Genomic DNA, 6,332 nt, shown 5'->3' with positions numbered 1-6,332 from the left:
GTAGTAGTAGCAGTTTATAGTAGTATTTTATAGTAATAGTAGTTAGTATTAGTAGTAGTTTATAGTAATAGTAGTTAGTAGTAGTAGTAGTTTATATTAGTAGTTTATAGTAATAGTAGTTAGTAGTAGTAGTTTATAGTAGTAGTTTATAGTAATAGTATTTAATAGTAGTTCATAGTAGTAGTAGTTTATTGTAGTAGTTTATAGTAATAGTAGTTCATAGTAGTAGTAGTAGTAGTAGTAGTTTATAGTCATGTACATTAACGGCTCCACATGTATGTGACAGTTACTAGTGAGGTACTAGTTAGTTGTCAAATTAAGGTTATCATACAAAATATACCTAACTAATAACTGATGGTGTGTTATTATTGATTAAACTACCATTAGCATATTAAAACGAGTGTGAGTAATTATACTTAACGTTTGTTTTGATGCTAAACTTTAATACTTTATAATTTATTTGAATGCAGGACTTGTACTTGTTAAAGAGTATTTACACCATGTGGTGGTATTCATATTATTTGTTGTTTACTCAAGTACAAGATCTGAATACTTTCTCCACCACTGTTAAAATCAGAGAACACCAGAATGTGATAAAGTTGTTTATTACATATATAATCATATGCCATGTCTGTTTGGGATGTCAGAAGGCGTTTCTTGATGAGACTCTTCACTCTGCAGAGATGTGGGACAGCAGGAGGACGACTCTGAGACCTGAGTCCGTTCCCCAGCAGCTCGTGTGTCTGATGCCAGAAGGAGCTCATCTGTCAGCCTGGTGTGTATTATTTTACCTGTATCTGCATCCTAAAAATATCTATAAGTAGTGTCCATCAAAATGGTTGTTCATTCTTTATTGTTGTAAATTAGATACTGGTGCACTGTCTTCAGACCAAAAGTGTCACAGACTACAGTGTAGACGTCATGTTGCATTCCTGCATCAATAACAACATGTTCAATGTTCTCTGCAGAGTCAGACCTCCTGGTTCCTCCTGAGACGTCTGCAGAGCCGGGTCAACTGCAAACTGCACAAAGAGATCAAAGTCAGTATTTGGATGTTTTTGATTTGGTTGTGTACATTTTAAAAGATGACATCAAGTCACACAATCGTACAAATTGGCTTTATTCTGGTCTGACAAGGTGAGCCATCACGTCCTCCTTCACAGCTTCCTGCTACGACCACGACGTCAGCCAGTGGACCGGTTCACAGCAGCAGAGGGTCTGGAGGAAAACAAAGCAACACAAGCATATATACGTTATTATATTTGTTTTATATATTTGTGTTGTGTTTGTGTGTCAATATGGGCTCTGTGTTCAATATTTACTGTCCCTGTTGTGGTTAATAAATATATTTAATGGACTAATGTCTACAGGTCTTGTTAATGTGAACCATTAACAGTAAAGACATATTTAATTTAAGTCATTGCAATTAAAAACTGTAATATAATAGGTAAATAGCGATAAATAAATCAAATACTTACAGTATATAATCTGTCTGTCACTACAATAGTGACAATCAGTAAACAGGGATACACTTTTCTGGATTCATAAATAAAGTGGGATACACTTTTATTAATTCATAAATAGCTCTTCATCATTGATGTGTGGCTTTGCCCAAAATGACACTTAAGAATAGAACAGGAGAATATTTGAGTCTCAGGTGCTGAAAACAGGAATTGTCATCACCTTAGACAGCATTAATAATGCTGCAATTTCATTGGCTGTCCGTGAACACCAGCTATACACGACTTTATGCACTGTGAGGAGGACAGGTATCAAACCTGCTACCTTGTGATTACAGGACGACCACTATATCCATTATTATTATATATAATATATCTATAATATATAGATGCATAATATATCTATAATAATATATAGATATACAATAATAATTAGCGGATGTATATCTAATATATGTTATATCTAATATCTAATATAACGTTTCCACAGCAATCTTCTATACCTTTTCCCGCCACTGGCACTTTAAATATACGTGCGTGAAGGAAGAGCGGCCAACGTGATGACGTCATCAAGTAAGCTGCCGTTCCAATTCACCGTACTTTTGAAGTCCAGACTACAAAAGTTCACAAGTCTGTACTTGTGTACTTGGGTATTGAGAAACGGCAGAAGCCTCCTCCAGCTGTTATGCTAAGCTAGGCTTTAAGACAAAAGGCTTTTCTCTCAACTTTTTCTGTGTAAAATGGCATCTTTTTCCAAACTGAAAGAATTTTCAGATAGTGTTTTGTCTCGAGTAAGTGATACATGCAGACAACGTTTCTGTTTCTTATGATTTATTAATCCCAAAACAGGCAGACAAACAAAGTCAAATAGAATCATAACCAATCGGTGCCTCTGTTGCTCTGGTTAAAAAGAAAAACAGGCTGCTGCAGCTTAGCTACAAACACTGGGGAAAATATGGAAGAACAGCATTTAACTGAAGTCATTTTAGTGAAAACATCGGCTGAACTTTTCAACTGTTGAGAGCCACCATGAAAACAATGAGAACAGATTACTTGAACAGCTGTTACAATAGTAGTGAATCAAAGAGAAAGTTCGGTCAACAAAAGGTAAAATATTCATGTCCTAAAATAAAGGACAGAACCCCTTAAACTCAAAGAGATGAGATCAGGAGAGGATGATGTTGAAGAAAGAAGGATGGAGATATATGAAACAATTATTTTCTCAAATCCGTAATTCTTTAGTTATGGAACAAAATTGCAGTTTCTACAGCAAAACTAAATCAAGGAAGTAATGAGTTTAAACTGGAAAGAAAACGTTGCTGAAGAGAAAGAAGATTAAATATTTCCTCAAGTTTCATCACCTATGATAATTCAGCTCAAACCATAGTGCGGCATAGAGGACATGGAATACTTTGAAAAAATTAAAATAATATATTATATATTAAAATTAATATATACATGACAATACATGAGACAAGCGCATAGAAACAAACAAACAGAATTTAAATTGATGTGTAGCTTCATCTTTGCTGAATCAACTTATTATTTTTGCAGTTTGTATCAGCCTGACAGATTTTAAGTGTTTAACTATTTCTCATTTATTTCAGATGCTCTCATCAATACACTTGTGATTTGATAAATAACAGATGAGAGAATTTTGTTGAGCAAACTCCACGACTAAGTTGTTTCTCTAGTGTGGACTTTTAAATGTCGTGTCAGAGTTGACTTGAGTGAAAATGTTTTACCACAAACTGAACAACTAAATGCTTTCGCTCCTGTGTGGATAGTCATGTGACTGTTCAGGTAATCCTTTCGTGAAAATATTTTACCACAATCAACACAATTAAATTGTTTCACTCCTGTGTGGAGAGTCACGTGAACGTTCAGGTTATTCTTTCGTGAAAATGTTTTACCACAAACAGAACAACTAAATGGTTTCACTCCGGTGTGGATAGTCATGTGATCATTCAGGTTTTCCTTTCGTGAAAATATTTTACCACAATCAACACAACTAAATGGTTTCACTCCTGTGTGGATAGTCATGTGACCGTTCAGGCTGCTCTTATATGAAAATGTTTTACTACACACAGAACAACTAAATGCTTTCACTCCTGTGTGGATAGTCATGTGAGCGTTCAGGTATCTCTGACATGAAAATGTTTTACTACAATCAGAACAACTAAATGCTTTCACTCCTGTGTGGAAAGTCATGTGAGCGGTCAGGTATCTCTGATATGAAAATGTTTTACTACACAGAGAACAACTAAATGCTTTCACTCCTGTGTGGAGAATCATGTGATTGTTCAGGTTTAACTTTTGTGAAAATGTTTTACTACACACAGAACAACTAAATGCTTTCACTCCTGTGTGGATAGTCATGTGATTGTTCAGGTGCGCCGTTCGTGAAAATGTTTGACTACACACAGAACAAGTAAATGGTTTCACTCCTGTTTTGGATCTAGTGCGTCTCTTCAGACGTACCTTGTGGTCAGAGTTTCCAGCACATTCAGGCGAGCTGATTGATGTATTTCCAGTACTACAGTTCACATCATTTACAGGTACTTTGATGTTTTGCAGAGGGTTTGAATCTGACTGAGGTTCCTGAGTCTCCTTCAAATCTCTACTGTCATCAGTGTCAGGTTCAGACGAGTCGCCAGTCTCATCAGTCTCTGGTTCTGATCCTCCACAACCCTCTCCATCAGCTTCTGTTTCCATCGGTTCAGTTTGTCTTTGATGAAGCTGTGAGGACTGAGCTTCTACTTCATCATCATCTTCACTCTTTACAGGAGTGAATGAGAACTTGATACCAGCCTCCTCCAGCCCTTGAAGCTGCTCTCCCTCCTGACTGGTCCAGAGTTCCTCCTGTTCCTCTTTAATGTGTGGGGGCTCTGGGTCCTCCTGTTCCTCTTTAATGTGTGGGGGCTCTGGGTCCTCCTGTTCCTCTTTAATGTGTGGGGGCTCTGGGTCCTCCTGTTCCTCTTTAATGTGTGGGAGCTCTGGGTCCTCCTGTTCCTCTTTAATGTGTGGGGGCTCTGGGTCCTCCTGTTCCTCTTTAATGTGTGGGGGTTCTGGGTCCTCCTGTTCCTCTTTAATGTGTGGGGGCTCTGGTTCCTCCTGGTCCTCTTGAATGTAAATAATACAATATGTAAATCTGAGATGTATCTTAATAAAAGTACAATATTGACCTCTAAAGTGTAGTACAGTAAAACGCACAATATGTACAGTAAAAAGTACAAAATGTACCTCTAAGATGTAGTACAGGAAATAATTAACATGTTTAAATACTGCAGTACAGTCCCTGTAACTCTACCTCCGTACATGATGTGAATACTTCCTCCAGAACTGGTTCCATCAGTTTAAAGTGATAAAGAAACAAACAGAACCAACCTGCTCCTTGTATCCGGACTTCCGGGTTGAAAACAGCGTCCTGTAGTCTCCGTCGTCGCTCGTTCTCCTCTATTGATCTAGAAAGTTCGTCCTCGTTCTTTGCCGCTCTTTCAAACAGCATTTGGACTTTAGACATTTTCACACAACGACAGAAACGTTTTCTCCACACAAAGTCCGTCATAAAGCCCGTTTCCTCTCCATTAAACTGGGACAAGTCGAGTTGACTTCCATCCCCGTCTGTCTGTTTGTAGCATGCTAAGCTAACTTCAATAGCTTTGTAGGCTATCGGGAGATGAGTCAGAGGAACAACATCCGGGAACAAAGGCGAACATCTAGAAGTCCATTCAGAAGGTTTATCCCGACATACAGAGACTCTGCTGGATCAGTACTGAAGGAGCTACCTGACACTTTATCAACACAACAACGAGACGCTACTGTTTGTACTGACGGTAGCCGCCATGTTGTTAATAGAGGAACATCCGGGTCTTCTTCTTCCTTCTTTACGGTTTATTGGCGGTGGACAAACAACTGTTTGGTGCATTACCGCCACCAACTGGTATGGAGTGTGGATCAGGATGTCTAGTACTTGCATTATTAATAAACAATAATAAAAGGCCCTGTAGATTAAACCAATAATTTAATGCCTAATTCTAGAGGCCTTTCACCCATTTCCACCGGTAGTGCCGCCGTTGGAGTTGTTTTAAAAGCACCTGTGCATTTCGTCATTGCCTGATATTGGATATTATCTAGTTTTTGATCATTTATTAACCGGTAAATTAATATATAGCGTGAAGAAAAGTAAAGATGTTTTTGGTGGCAATTCAAATATGTATTATTAAGGGACTTCAGTATTTCTAATAACCTGACTTTGCATGAGACGACATAGCTTCAGTTAGTTTGTTTTTAATGTGTTTCATTTGAGTGGGAATGATTCAGTGATCGAATGCTAGTTTCACCTGAAAAAGAAAAATATTCAATATTATAAACGATAATTACATCTGTAGTATGTTGGTTTCCATCTCTCATTATTATAAGGATTAAACGCTGTACAGGACCAGGTGTGTCTTTATTTATCTGATCAGTTCAATCAATAACCAGCTGCTTTTGAGATTTAGAAATTGATTTCATTGAAGCGTGTGATCCACAGAGACATTGGCTCAATCCCAATCTCCACTCTCACGGACTGTGAGTCTCCCGCTAACTCCGTGAGGGTTTAGTTCTGTCACTGTCACATCGTCGAGTGTTTGAGTCTCTCAGACATGTTGAGCCCTTTATGAACCCTTTCCGTAAATCAGCATTAGATGCCGACTTTCCCCAAGGGATTTACCCACAATTCATAGCAATGTGACGTTAAACACGCAGTTACCAACGCAAGCGTGGAGACGTAAAAAAAAAAGAAAGGTAAACAAAGAGGCACGTGGGTCAAACCTGCTACCTTGTGGTTACAGGACGACCACTCTATCCCATGAGCCATGCGTATGAGGA

The 6,332-nt window shown here is 38.1% G+C and overlaps 1 long non-coding RNA gene across 1 annotated transcript; it reads right to left on the bottom strand.

Moving 5' to 3' along the window:
- Positions 1–610: 610 nt before the first annotated feature.
- Positions 611–5,077, bottom strand: LOC306746072. Its single transcript, XR_013771122.1, has 3 exons — positions 4,848–5,077; positions 1,111–1,218; positions 611–1,022 (listed from the first exon to the last, which is right to left on the bottom strand). It is a non-coding gene; the product is annotated as an uncharacterized lncRNA (long non-coding RNA).
- Positions 5,078–6,332: the final 1,255 nt, after the last annotated feature.

This window comes from Taurulus bubalis, assembly GCF_910589615.1.
Source record: "Taurulus bubalis genome assembly, chromosome: 13".
Taxonomy (NCBI): domain Eukaryota; kingdom Metazoa; phylum Chordata; class Actinopteri; order Perciformes; family Cottidae; genus Taurulus; species Taurulus bubalis.
This window is presented reverse-complemented; position numbering and strand designations above follow the sequence as displayed.